This window comes from Adiantum capillus-veneris, chromosome 18 (genome assembly GCF_014529385.1).
Source record: "Adiantum capillus-veneris isolate H3 chromosome 18, ASM1452938v2, whole genome shotgun sequence".
Classification (NCBI taxonomy): Eukaryota; Viridiplantae; Streptophyta; class Polypodiopsida; order Polypodiales; family Pteridaceae; genus Adiantum; species Adiantum capillus-veneris.
In genome coordinates, this window is record NC_140948.1 from 29,382,107 (window position 1) to 29,398,099 (window position 15,993).

Sequence of the window (15,993 nt, forward strand, 5' to 3'; positions counted from 1 at the left end):
GCATCTGCAACTCCCTAGAAAAACACAACTGGACCTACCTTAAGTTTGACTTACAAAATGTGATAAGTCTACTTAAATCAGAATAAAATCTAACCACAGCATAGCATGTTGCAAACTAATACAAACACTTCATGAGGTGGTAGGCCCGTATTCTATGGGGTCTACTACCTCATAGGATAAGGTGCCTGGGAATGGGTGGGCGTGCACTCACACACACACACACACACACACACACACACACACACACACACACACACACACACACACACACACACACACACACACACACACACACACACACACAAAGCTTAGCTGATGATTATTTCAGGAGCCCTTCATCTACCTCTTTATTATGCCGCCCATTACATGATCACACAAACAGCTATCATAGTAGAGGCAAGTGTTTGGACGCTCAGCCAAAGGTACGATACGAGTCGCCAAGGCTACCCCATACTCTCGAGTGCGGTGAGTATAGTTTAAATATCCTCGTAGTTGATGACCATAACTATGGTATAAGAAAATCTTATGAGGAGGTTGAAACGGGGCTAGAAGATATAGCCGATCTGAAAAACTAGGCTTTATTGAATGCTCGATGTAATAATACTTTGGCCCTAGGCCCACTGCTTCAGTAACCATTGCCAATCGGATATTGTTCTTGAAATGTTCACGACCCCAAAGGGTCACTCGTGTCACTCGGTCCTGATATGTCCACCACTTTGTTTGGGAAACAGAGGTTCCTAACTGCGAAAATAGATGAAGTTCATAATGGAGTAATGTTGATCGACGTATAGATTCATTTGACATAAAGAGATGTATAGTTGCTATGAAAAAAACCTGGTCATGACTGTATGCCATAATACACCGAGGAAGAAAAATAGTTGAAGAATGCTAACTCTGGGAATGATACTCTGGACTCGGGTTTTATATTTGACCAACCATCTAGAATAAAACCATTTTTTGACTCCTAAACCAAATTGGAAATAGGAAATTGTGCCCGAAATTGAGTATACTCTCACATTGTAGATCGGGGCTTTTTTTACACTATTGGATTGCTGAAGCTTAATATAGTGTTGGGATAGCAGGTGTAAATACCTACTGTGTATGTATACCCGAGGGCTGATACAGCTTACTAGCTATGAGTCTATAGACCGGGCTTTGACTATGGGAATTGATGCTATCTAATTTTACCTTGTGGTGATGTGGATTGTCTGACCGAGCTTTACATTTAACTTAAGCAAAATAGTTGAAGACCACTAACTCTGGAAATGATACTCTGGACTTGGGTTTTATATATGACCAACCATCTAGAATAAACCCAGTTTTTTGACTCCTAAGCCAAATTGGGAATAGGAAAGTGTTCCCAAAATTGATTATACTCTCACATTGTAGAACGGGGTTTTTTTACACTAGTGGATTGCTAAAGCTTAAAGTACGATTGGGATAGCAGGTGTAAATACCTACTGGGTATGTATATCCGAGGCCTAATACAGTTTACTTGCTTCTAGTCTAAAAAGCCGGGCTTTGACTATGGGAATTGATGCTATCTAATTTTACAATGTGGTGAGGTGGACTGTCCGACTGGGCTTTACATTTTCTGTTCATAGTACTAATCTTTACTCTGTAAGCGTGGTATGGAGTCCTTCTTGCACCTACTGCACGCCACCGCTTAGGTTTTGGGGTGTGGGTCTGCTGCTACCGACTATAGTATGCAGATATGGCGGAATCTCCCCTGTAATCCTCCGGATCTTGGGCTGTGAGGGATCCCGTGGTATGTGCCTGTGCTGGCATCCTCGGGTGTGGGTTTAACCTGTCCAAATCAAGGTGTCATGTCTTCTGCAGAGGAGCATCAACTGGTATAAATAAGGCTCATAAGGTGAGTAATCATACTCACATAGCTGCGTGCTCTGTTATCACCTCTCTGCGTGTGTTAGTTCAAAACTGTGTGTATTTATCTACTGGTTGCTGTGGCTCAACATGCCGACAAAATCGGAGAAAGCCATTGTGGAGGTGTCGTCATCTCCTAATCTACAGGTTAACAGAAATCTGTTTTTTGGCTCTTGAATATATACAAAGAAATATTTTCTTGCTCTCAAAGACTGATACTGTGAAACTTTGCGAAAAAAAACCAATTAATAGACTTTTTCTTTATTACTAACCTATTCCGGAGATTGTTCTTAATGATTTATGGGGAGAAATGTATGTGGTAGTGTATGATTACTTTGGGACAGATGGGAAGTTGGGGTTCGCTTGGACTAATGATGTATATTGCTGTATAAAAATATATGTAACCATGCTCTGGAACCTGGCTCTTCCTGGTTATATGAATGGCTCATGAAAAACTAAGAACTACCAAGTATTTTTAATGATGAATCTGGTTTCCGTAAAAGGGGCTGTAAAACTGGTTGTTTTGAGGAAAAATTTGTCCTTTATACTTTTTTGAAAAAAGGTAGACTGCCAGGTATGAAGGATTTCTTAACTCCTCCTTCTTTACAGAAAAACTCCACTTTCACTTAACTCCACTTTCACTTCACTCCACTTTCATCTAAGTTAAAATGTAAGACACACACACACAAACAATAAAAATAATACGTTGTGTATTTACACAAACACACAGTCACACACACACACACACACACACACACACACACACACACACACACACACACACACACACACACACACACACACAAACACACACACACACACAGATATACACAAAATGGATGCATATATATAATTGTTTGTGTGTAAAAAACGTATGTGTTTGTGGTTGTGTGAGAATTAGCGATTAGGCAGAAAAACTATTTGCAAAAAGTAATCAGGCACAAAAAATAGGTACACAGTTATATATATATATATATATATATATATATATATATATATATATATATATATATATATATATATATTATGTATATATATATAGACACACACACACACACACACACACACACACACACACACACACACACACACACACACACACACACACACACACAAGAAACAAAAGGTAAAACGTAGCAATTTTTTTAATTAAGTTTTATACACACACACACACACACATTCACACACAAAATGGTGAGAATTAGGTGCACAATCATACATAAATAAATAAATAAATATATATTATATTTTTTGTAGAAAAACTAGGTGCACAGTTATACATCTATATATATATTATATACACATACACACACACTCACAAGATAGAGACAATTATATATATCTTAACTTAAAAAATTGCAGTGTTGTTTACACACACCCACAAAATCATACACACACACACACACACACACACACACACACACACACACACACACACACACAGTCATGTATATAACTTAACTAAAAAATATTATATACACACCCACAAAATCATATACACACACATACAGGATGGAGGCATATTTATAACTTAACTAAAAAAAATGCTACGTTTTTTTATACAAAGTCATATATATATACACACACACACACACACACACACACACACACACACACACACACACACACACACACACAAAAGATGGAGGTCAGTCATATATATATACACAAAAAAAATGCTATGTTTTTTTATACAAACTCATACACACACACACACACACACACACACACACACAATCATATATATTAGATTGCATTAAATGCAGTCCTTGAACCACCATTTAGAAATTAAATGGCCCCTCAAATTTGATGACATATTCCACTCCTACGTATAGTTTGAATGCACATACATTCACAACCGTCATATATTAAATGGCATACTAGCTAGTTCAAATGCACTTCTTCAATGATGATTTTCATTATTCTTTGAGCCGTCACAAGATCTTATGCAACTGTCTTTTTGTCTACCTACCAATCTTTCACTTTCATTAACCTTCACTTCATCTTTAACTTTCATTAACCTACCAATCTTTCACTTTCATTAACCTTCACTTCATCTTTAACTTTCATTAACCTTCACCACCTTCACTTAATCCACCGCAGTTTTCTCGCATCTCCACCCCGTAATCTTTTGCTTGAGAGAATATGTCCAACATGAAAGTGACAACAACTTGGAAGGTTGGTGGTCAGATATTCAACCATGAGATTCATTTGAAGGGAACTCATTGTTGCTTAGTGCTTACTATTTGCAGAGTTTGCTGCCTCCATCTTGCCATTTTCAATCACTATCTGCTCTTATTGAAAGTTCTTGTGGCCTAACAACCGTCTTATTACAACCACAGTGGGATATTGAAGGTCATCAACATTTCTTAATAGATGGATCTTTGTCGAGCTTGTTTGAGATGCTTCATTTAGACACATTTATACAGGTATCTGACAGTGAGAAAGAAAATGATAAAGAGTTTTATGAAGATGTTTTAAGCATTGTGCATCTTGAAAGTAGCAGTGATGATATAGGACAACTCAAAACTCAGTCAATCGTCATTTGGATTCAATAAAATCCAGGGGGAAAAAAGTTAAATGATCTATTAACATTATGTGGAGCTCCTTTGCAAGTTGCTGAACTTCCACAACATTATGATGGAAATTTGTGCTTTGAGTTGCCTGAAACTCAGGATAAAACAAAACGAATGTCAGGGATGGAACAATGCTTTGATGGTCACTTGTGGACTCGCCCATCTGTTACAACCATGGCAATAGCATGCACAATTTGTCTAAGCCACTGTTTGGGATGCATGCAATGCAATTATTCAACATGTCCTCATTATATTAAAGAACAAGAATTTAATAGTAGAGATTTTCATGGATATTTGGACAGAAAAGTCAAGAAGGACTACCTTGCAATGGAAGAGAAAACAACAATAACTTGTCATTATTGTCAGAAGGTTGTTACTTGTGTTGCTACTTGTCCCTGCAAAATCTATTATGTTTTGCCTACAGATGGTACAATGTCGCGACTGGCAATACATGTTGGTAAACATTGTCATAATGTTAAGGCAGGAACCTCTAGGGCTGCTATTTCAAGAGTGCGGAAATTGGTAGGTGTAGAACTAAACATTGAAAAGGGTGGCCCAAGAAAAATTCAAATGTTGGTGGCTCAAAAACTTGTGCTCAAATCCGTGATTGGTGAGGAAGTTGAAGTTACATCCGATGTACAATTCAATGATTTTTTGGAAGAAATGATGCCACTTGTTCAAAGCAAAGTGTAAGAGAAACTCAGTTTTGTTCCTTGAATTTGTTAATTTTTAAACTATTATGGATTTAACTTTCTTGTGATGCATCATGTAGGTTTTCTTCAATTGTTTCAAAGGAGAGGAAGAGTCAAGGTGTTGTTATTGGGGATGGATATGATAATATTTTATTGCTTCAAAAAAGTGCACGTTTCCTTTTTTGCATGGGAGTAGATTTCCTAACAAGGTGAAGAGGATGACAAGTGCTTCCTATTTAAAATGTCCACTAAGGGACCAGGTTCTGTGATTGATCTAGTAAATCAGATGAAAAGAACTCAAACTGGTGACTTAAGAAATGCGTGGGTACATTTTGATTTTACCCATAGAATAGATGGATGGGCAACAATGTCATGCTCAGTTTATGATCCAAGGTAATCTTTAACTATTTAAATATATCGTATTTTTTAATCATTAAATAAAAGAAGATGTGTGAAAATGTTTATGATGAATATCTTGCAGCATACAATCACTACAAATAATTGTTATATGTGAAACTAAAGAGGAGGATACAAAGACCCAAGTTATTTTTTGGGAGGACCTTAATTCAACAATGGAAAAGTACGGACATGGTGCATCTGACTTTGCAGGTTTTATGTCTGATGAAGCTGGTGCAAATTGGAGTGCTATTCGAATAGTCTTCAATGGCGGGCCATATAATATCATGGAGGGACGTGAACGATCATGCCTATTTCATTGGGAGCAGAGTCTCCACAAATATGCTAAAAAGTGGATACCTCAACATCTAACAAGTCAACACATTGATATGTGTGAAGAATGGAGAGCATGTAAGACCATTGTGCTTGCATCTCAAAAGGCACTTTCAATTCAAAAATGGTGAAGACAGCATCTATCTACAGAGAGTATCACAAGAGTGAGCAGATGGTTTAAATGGTGGGAGCAACGAATTTCACAATGGGGAGGAATTGGAACAGATATAAGTACCTTTATGACAATTTATATTTTTAGCAAAATTTATAAACTTTACATGGATGAAATTTATAAATTTTAATTCATGTTTGTTTGAATTTCATAGGCTGGTCTAAGTCCGTGGGAGCGGGCACAAATTCCCAATGTTAATTTATTAGACAGTGTGCATGCTATTTGGCTAGCGGGTGAAGGTGGAAAGAGAAAAATATCCTTGTATGATGCCTATGTAACAGATATTATTAACTCATATATTCAATGTGAAAAGCGTTTGGGATATACTACTGGGCGTTATATAGGAACGGGTCCCACAATGGAGACCTTGCTTTCTCGAGTTGAATCTCAACAAACTCCAACTCCAACTAACGTGGCCCATCTATTACACGAGGCTGTTGTTGCAGGGACTCCAATGTATGCACAGTCAATTTTGCATGGAGACAAAGAAACTATACAACGCAAAAAGAAAGGCAGAATAGGAACAAGTAGCTCCCATCAGCCGGAATATGTAATGGAATCTAAGCAACGAAACCATCGCGGTCAACCTAAAAAAATCAGGTTTGATATCCAAGGACCAGGTATTTCTAACATTCTGCTGTAAATTAGTGACAATGATGATGATATTGGATCTCAAAAAGAAACAACCACACCTTTGTCATCTCAAAGAAACAATGTGTTTGAGAGTGATTTGCCACGCACTCGGTGGACCCTCAGGAGAATGCCCATTCAAAGCCAAAGAAAATTTTTTGGAATAAAAGGGAGAAAAAATTGTGACAATATCTTGCACAGTCGCTCAGTTGGTCTTGTTGCTCCATATATATGGTCCAAAAGAATGTTCAAGGGTAAAACAATTGAGCAATGGTTATGGTTTTGTAATCATGATGTCTTGCATACTCGATCAATCAAAAGACAAGTCAAAGATTTATCTCCTGCTCCGAATGTTTGGCCAGTAGCAAGAGGGACAGATATCCGCACACATGAACTTGCAGCGCTGCATTAGAGTGAATCTAGAATAGAGAATGCAATGGTAAATCCACAACCTCCGGCTGGCGACTGTGAAGAAGGTGGTGGCACCTTGAGGAAGAAAACGTGGCGGCATGGAATCTCTAAAGAGGCCATGAAGAAATTGGAAGCATGTAATAGTATGACAGTTATATTTTTGGATGAAGTGAAAAGGTCTCAAGAGCATGTAGTTTTCTGAGTTCTCACTGAAAATAGTTATGAGATTCATATAAAAGAGAGTCCAACATGCACGTGTCCGGATTTGCAAAAGTGAGAGAATACCAACAAATCCTTTTTGGCATGCAAACATATGTACTATGTGTACACAAAAGTGCTCGGACTTGAACCTAAGGAGCACATGATTATTCATCAGCCACACCTCTCATCAATGGATATTGCCTTTATTCTTGGACAACCAAGGAGGATTTCTCTCTCCATTTGATTACAACTGGTTTGGTATGCATCTTTCATTAAACTAGAATATTGTTCTATGATATTAAAGTGTTTTTTAACATTTATTTTGGTTTATTTCATGTGATTATTTATCTTGAAAAAATATTGTTTATGCAGCATAGGATTTCAAATTTCAAGCAAAAGACAGGAGCAACTTGCAAGCTATTTGAGAGAAAATTACTTGCCTTTTAGAGTGACCATTACATTTATGGCGGCTATTCCTTTTTTGTACTTTAATTTTGGTCTTATCCTGTGGTAGTTTAGCGAATGTACTTACATCCTCAAACTTACGTTGTTTCAAAAAGCTCAAGCTTGGGAAAAATAGTATTGTCTCTATTTGGCATGATTCTTGACTTTATCGCATTTATATATGCTGTGGATTATTTAACTCTGAAAATAGCATTGTCTCTATTTGGCATGATTTTTTACTTTATCGCATGTATATATGCTGTGGATTATTTGACTCTGATGACATGCGCTGTGAACATATTTGACTCTAATGGCATGAGTTGGGGAATTGGAGCTGATCTCTTTAGATAGTCGATTCCAGTGTTAGAGTTTACAGCTACTGGTGATTCATTAGTTAATCAATAGAACATGGAGGAAAAGATAGAAATTGAGCTAGAACAGTTACATGAACTAGAATACATATGATGAGAAATAGACAAACTGAATGACTAGAATTAGTGTTCAGATTTAGTTCAGATTTAGATTCAATTCAGATTCAGATTCAATTCAGATTCAGATTCAGATACAGATTCAGAAGGAATAGATACAAAGCATATCTGGCTGGAGTATACTCGACTAATGTATTAGGAATTATAGAGTAAAAGTACAAGCGGGGATAATGTAGCTTAGGAACAACTTCAAGACTACAACACCACACTAAAGTAGGAAGTCAAAAGATAAAACAGCCCAAAAGTCACAGCCAACAATTGCCAACGTGATTACAATGTAATGGCTCCTATTTATAGCCTCTTGGAGTTACTGTGGTAACCGTCATGGTAATTACTGAATAATCCGCTGCTCGGCTTTCGAGGAGCTGGTTCCCACCTAGTGAAACTGCCTCCGCCATCTACAAGTTGTGAAATGGTGATTTTTTTGGTTTACATTTTCACGTCATTATGTCCTCTCGGTCTCTCTCTCTCTCTCTCTCTCTCTCTCTACATAGTGATATACAACTCTAGAATTTTACTTTCTCTCTAAATATTTTAGAAGAGAAGTCACTCTCTCTCTCTCTCTCAAGGATTTATGATCTCTTCTTCCAACGGTAACGCGCATAGATTCTATCTCTCTAGAATTTATACTTTCTCTCTCCGTCAACCACACATATGTGGAGTTTTATGATGATTGAAAATTATAGTAAATAGATACTTTATACTATGACACATGTTTGGTTAAAGAAACTCTAAAGATTGGTAAAATCATCAAAAAAACTTGAAATGATAAACTTTCAAACATTAAATCCCCGGTTCAGTCCATTAAGACTTCCAAAATGCTAAGGTTCCAAAATTCAAAGGTTGTGTCCAATGGTCAAAGGCTTAGGAAAATGGATGCTTTGTGTGTGTCCCAAAAAGTCTTCACAAACTCCTACATAGGAGGGGGTGAGCCCAAGAAGTAGGGGATGAGAGAGAAACACACACACTCACACTCACAAGCTTCCTTTGTACACAAGGGGAAAGAGGGACACTTGTCAGCTCCCTAGGCCCGATGCCCACAAGGTGTACTCAAATCCTATTGGATGGCCATGGAGGTGGACCAATGAGAATTAGGCTAGAGTAAATCTAGTTTAATTAATTTAAAAATACGTAATAAAAAAACCAATAGGAATTAAGCTCTCTAGAAGACTATTGGACATTCTCCCAAGGGGTCCATGAGCATTCAACAGCCCAATGACTTGCCTGATTCCTATTGGCGAGGAGACAAAGGAGTGCAATGAGAGTTTAATTGCATTTAGTAATTATCTAAAGCTCTCACAAAAGGGAAGAGGGGGACACATGTTAGAAGGCTATCACTTATGCTCCCTGAAATCCTATTGGCTAAGCCTGAAGCCTGGGGAGGTCCAATGAGGTGCTAGGAAGAGCAAATAGCAAGAGGGGTCGACGAAGAGAGAGCGGGGGCTGATTTTTCAAAGGAAATTATCCACACACACTCACACAATCTCATGTGTAGAGTAAGAAGACTCTCTCTCTCTTCTCAAGCTTTAATGGAAAGCTTATCACCTACTCCAAGCTTGTGTGGAGGGAGGCCTACACCAACAACTCTTGGGTTTGTGATGAAAATCCAACCAAGAGCCAAGCTTCAATGCATGCTCATCTCCTCTACCATGCCAATTACTAAGCTAAGCTATGCTAATATGAGTGATTATGTGAGAAGATGTACATATTTCTCGTAAGACTCCTCCTTCTTCCTCTCAATCTACTCTCATACCTTGCTCGCTCTCACCATCTTTGAAGGTGTGTGAGGTCTTGGGTTTGAGACCATGAGGGAATTGATGTTGTGTTTGATAAGTGTTTAGCTTAGTGCTTGAAGTTTCCATCTTCATTGTACTAGCTATTATTGAAGGAACACAAAGAATTGTATTGTAAAATGTCTCTCTTGATGGGAGAAACCATAATACAAAGCCTTTTGTAGGGGGGACCGGCTCCATGCAAATCCGATCCTCAAATGTTGTCAATTGCTTAATTTCTCTCTCTTTTGAAGTATTGTTCATGCTATATAACTAGGTGATATACTTTTTGTTGCTCTCTATCCACCCAAGCACTCTTGTTATTCTCATTAGAAATATATTCTAATGAAATGCTCACTATGTTTATGCTATTTTCCGCTACAAACAGGTTACTAGACCATTAAATGTTACATTGGTATCAGAGCACAGGGTTTCTCTTTTCTTTCTCAAGAAGGGAGGTCCTCAAGCTAGCTATAAATGGTCGGTATTATTAATTGCATGTGAGTATGTAGAATAGGGATTTTTCAGCCTTCCAGTGTGCCTGCCTTTGTGCAATTAACGGGGCATCACTGTCAAAGCTATGGTCTTAATAGTGGAGTCCTATGGGACTTGCCTATGGCTTAACCACTATTGAGCTATTAGAAGCTTGATAGGAGCTGGTGCTGTTTTGGTGTTGAACGACCCTCTCTTCTATTTCTTGCAATTAATGGTATTTTAGAGATGGGTACATTAGCTTGAGTGCTTTTTCTAAGGGGGTAAAGAGGAGTAGAAACTAGGGCTTGAAGTGCCAAAGTACACCTAAAATGTTTACACCGAAAAGTTGTTAGAATGGCTGACAATAGTAAAGAGAGTGAAATTAATGTTGATAACTTTGATTTTTCTAATGAGCAGGCTACTAATGATGCCCCGATGCTTGTTAACTATCTTGTTTCTAGGCTTCAACAAGCCATGGGCAATCCATCCCTCCAAAGTGAAGTGCAATGGCAGTTTCGTGCTCATGGGATTCTCCAAGCTCCCCACCATGACGAGAGAGCACCTAGGAAGCCTCCTTGTGAGACTTCCAAAAGAGGTCTCTCTCCGATTTGGGAAGAAGAAGAGGATGCATATGAAGGGCTTATAAATTTTCTCCTTGATGATGCATCTCCTTCTCAAAGGAGAATTCAAGAGCCCCCATCAAAGGAACGAGAAAAAAAGTGAGTCTCCTACCACCTCGATGGAGATGGCTCCACGAAGACGGTGGGCTAAACGCTCTCCATCACCTCCAAAATGGAGAAGACCATCGCACACTTCTTCACACCATAATTCAAAGAGGGATGTCAAAAAGCAAGAGAAGAGAAAGGCTAGAAAGAGTACACCCTCTTCTCCATCTTCTTCATCCTCTTCCTCTTATGAAAGTGATGGTGAAGACAAAGAAGATCAAGGCAAGAAAAAAGCAAGAAAGAGGTCACCCTCTTCTCCATCTTCCTCAAATTCTTCACCTTCTGAAGAAAGTGATGGTGCAACCTTTGAACCATAAAAAAGAAGAGGCCATAGGAAATCCTATGCCGCATGGAAGAGGTCGTCCAAGCTCAAGAAGTTCAAGAATAAGGGAAGAGCATTTCTTTACTTACCTACGATGGCACCTTTGTGCTACGGACAAAGTCTTGGCCTTTATCCAACAATTCAATGCGGCGTTTGGAGATGAGGGCTTCACAGAGTCCTCTAAGCTACGCCATGTAGCTATGCACTTTCAAAAGTCCGCTAGACAATGGTGGTATAGCCTACGGGACAACGGTGAAGCTCCACGAACATGGAAAGCTTTAAGAGCTTCCAATATGAAGTAGTTTTTGGCCACCGATTCCAAAGACAAAGTACTCACCAAATGGCGAAGCTTGAAGCTCTCTCCCTACAAATCCATTCACAAATATGTAGACAAGTTTCGGGACTTACAACTCAAAGTCACTATCTTCAAAAAGTTGGATTTTGGAGAGAAAAAGAAACAATTTTGTGCGGGCTTAACTAAAGAAATGGTGGAGTATGTCAACTCCCAAAGTCCACGCACCATATCGACGATTATACACCATACTATGGTGGCTTCTTGAATCAACTTCCAAATGGGGGCTAAAAGAAATTTTAAGCCCACAGAAAACAAGGGTTCCAATGAGAAGGGAGTTTACAAAGGTAAAAACAAACTCTCTCATGAAGAGCTTAAGTGTTACCGCAAGGATAACCGCTATTTCAAGTGCGGCGAGCAAGGGCATGTGTACCACTCTTGTACCCAAAAGAACACTAGCCATGAGCCTCCTAGGGCTACCTTGGTCAAAATCCAAGAGGAGGAAACTCACCACAAAGGATCTCCTCAATGCCATGCTTGGGGAAAGGTAAGAGAACATGATGCTTTTATTCTCTTTGACCCTAGTTCTACTCACAATTTCATATCGATAGAACTAGCCACCAAGCTAGGCATACAAGCTTACGAGATGGGAGATGTCCTACCCGCAGATGGTGCTTTCAAGGGGCAAGAATCTTCAGTCACTCCCTTGATCGAGAAATTGAGGCTCCATGTCCAAAGCTTTGTGGACAAAGAGGACTTCTTTATCTCTCCTCTCAAGCATGAGGATGTAATCCTAGGGGCACCATGGTTTGATCGCATGGCTGCCAATGTTAAATTCCCTAAAAGGAGAATCTCCTTTAGGTTTAGGGCAAAAGATATGTACATAGATGCCAAGCAAATGGGTAACACCATACCCATTGTACATACACAAGCTTTCAATAAGTCTATTTCCGTGTACATGATTTTTGTTAAAGACTCTCAAAATGAACCCAATGTTTTAGCAAAAGAAAATATACAAAACCAAAAGGAATTAGAGTTATCCAATTTTCTCAAGGGGTTTCAAGATGTCTTTATTGACGACATCCCTTGTGAGCTATAGGTATTTCTTTATACCAGAGAGGTATATGGTTCAATGATTTATGTCTTAGATCTTCTATGACCATGTGTTGGGTAACACATATGGTTGATGGATATATCATTGTATCAAAGAGGTGTACAATTAATGGTTTTTTTAAATCTTGACTAGATGGTGTATCTACCTGATGCACAGTCCCAAAAGAAGGGATGCAATATGGTTTTCCACTTGTTCTCTAGATGGATCATTTCAAACCTGCTAGCTCAAGGCTTTCTCAACTGTTGGGTTTTTGGGATGATATAGCATTTAGATTGGCCTTGCACTGTTTTGTAGATAAAAAACGCTTTTTGGATAAAAACTAACAAATTTTTCACTAAAATTGGGCTGGCTAGCTTTCAAACTTATCTTTTACACTTAGTCTTGGGCTAGGAGTAGTTGAAGCTGGGTTTTTTCACATTCATGGTTATAGATTTGTGACTATAACTTTATGGCTACAGCCAAGTGCTTTTCACATGAGAATTGTTGTGGGGACCTTAGCTTATAAGGACACTTTATAACATTTAAGTAATAATATTTTTGTAGAATTTGAAATTGGAAATTGTAATCTTCAAAACTTTTAGATAGATCATAGATTTTATATATAGGTTCTCATTTGGCTTTGATAGCACTGTTATTCTTTCTTATTTGATAGATCTCATGGGTGCAAGTGAATTTTCTGACTTAAAATTGGGTTATGATACTCTTATATCAATCTATGAATAAGTATACAAGTTCAAAACTATCGAAATTGGATCACTATTAATATATGAATTACCATTAGTACTCTAAGAAAACTTAGTGAACTATTTTGCAAGAGTTCATTTTTGGTGAAGGTAAGTATATAGTGTTGCATTGAAAATTATAGATTTCTTTTTGTTACTATCCTTTTTTAGTAAATAAATGCATAATTCTTGAAATAAGTGCTAGCATTTTACTTTGAAATCATTCCAATGTTTCTAAAACGATCCTTAATCCTCATATGAGTGTCTTGGATGAGATGGTATTGGACTAGGCTTTGAAAATTGACTCAAATTCAAAGGAGAAGTTGTCTCATTTTTTTTGAAATTAAAAGATGCAAACGTTGTATTAAACAAATGACTTAATCTCTAAACATAATACTTGATCTAAGTTAGGCTGCAAGTTTTTGTTGTAATTTTTGACACTCATAACAAGGGGAGGAGGACATTGACACTTGTCTTCCAAATTAATGCCAATACTGATAGACTTGCATCTTTTGGATGGTCTCAGGTAATAGATCCTCTCCTTGAAATTACAATTGTAACTAAAAATGTAGCAGTGGATCTACATACTAGATCAATTCTAGACACAAAGACGTGTTCTGACCTTATAACGTATTGTATATAGAAAAAATGTTGTAGTGTAAGTACAAATGTAACTACAAATGTAGTAATGGATCTAAATACTAGAGAAGTTCTAGACACAAAGACGTGTTTTTGACCTTATAACGTATTGTATTGTTTTTGACATTTGTAGTGTAAGTATAAATGTATCTACAAATGTAGCAATAGATCTAAATACTAGAGCAGTTCTAGACACAAAGACGTGTTTATGACCTTATAACATATTGTATATAGAAAATTTGTTGTAGTGTTAGCAGATCAAATAAGTTCAATAGACATATACATATTTCTTGCCCAATTGGAATGCAACTTTAATTTCATTAATGATACATTATTATGCATCTATGAAGTCTTGTCTAGTCCATTATATAGTTTAATAATTTGTATAGTTCAAACTATTGTTAGACAATCAATTCAAAAACACACACACACACACACACACACACACACACACAATTTTCTAGCTAGCACTTGGTTGGGATAACACTATATAATGGACCAGACTAGATGTCTCCACTTGGCCTATAGTAATCCAAAGAGATGGGTTGGGACTCTTTGAGTTCCTTCTTGTCGTCAAGAAGACAAATGTCTATGATATATTTATTCTCTTTAACATGCCTTGACTTACCCAATCCAAGTGGATATATTAACATCATTTGGAATTATACCTTTGATTGACATACCTAATCCAAGCGAGGGTTTTGGAATCCCTTGGTATTCCTAATTTATCAAGATAGGGTATGTCAACCAAAGGGGATTTAATGGGGTTAGCTAGTGGTCCAACTCTTAAGAAATTCAAAATATCTAATTTAAAGGGTCCAACTTGGACCACTAGCTAACCCCATTAAATCTATAACATATTCTTTAATTAAATGAGAATGATCAGACACTAACAATGCTATAGCTCTCTCTTAACAGGGTTAGTTGAACCACCACTAGCTGGATTTGATCTACCTTAATGTCCACACACATAGGCATGCATGTTGACAATTGGCTGGCTTACATAGGTTTATAGTTCTGGGTATGATTAATGTGGTCGTGCATATTTATAGTGCCACCCACATACAAATCTTTACGTTGGGGCTTTTGTGTATACTTATACCTACCCAAACATATATTTGCATACTATCCACCCTTGCTCACTCTTCCGATCAACACATGTATGGAATACCTTTCCCTACTCTTTCCTTTCTTGCTCAATCTCCCTTACTTGCACCTATCTTGCATATAATGTCCTTCAAGATGGTGCAACGATTAGGTGTTTCCTCCACCCTGGTGGTTCCTCTAGTACTCAAAGCAACGGCGTGGTGTAATGTACCCAACATTTTTCAATAAAATCTATTTCATTTACCTTGCAAAAATGTTTAAGGTTTGCATTTTGTTAAATCATAGAGCATTCCAACAAAATAATTGGATCTTAAATTTGACTCTAGAACTATTAATTATGTCTCTTATTTCACTTGGAGACAATAGGTTGATATGGAAAACTTAAGCCTCAAGAATGTATCTAAAGATAATAATTGATCCTTAAGAAAGAAGGAGTAATTTTAGAAAAGAGAGAGTAATTTTAGGAAAGGAGGAGTATCTTTAGAAGAGGAGTACTTTTAGGAAAGAAAGAGTATTTTTAGAAAAGAAAAAGGAGTCAGTCAAGTTTAGAGATTCTTTTCTTGGAAGCCAAGCTTCTTCTAAAATTAGAAACTCAAAAT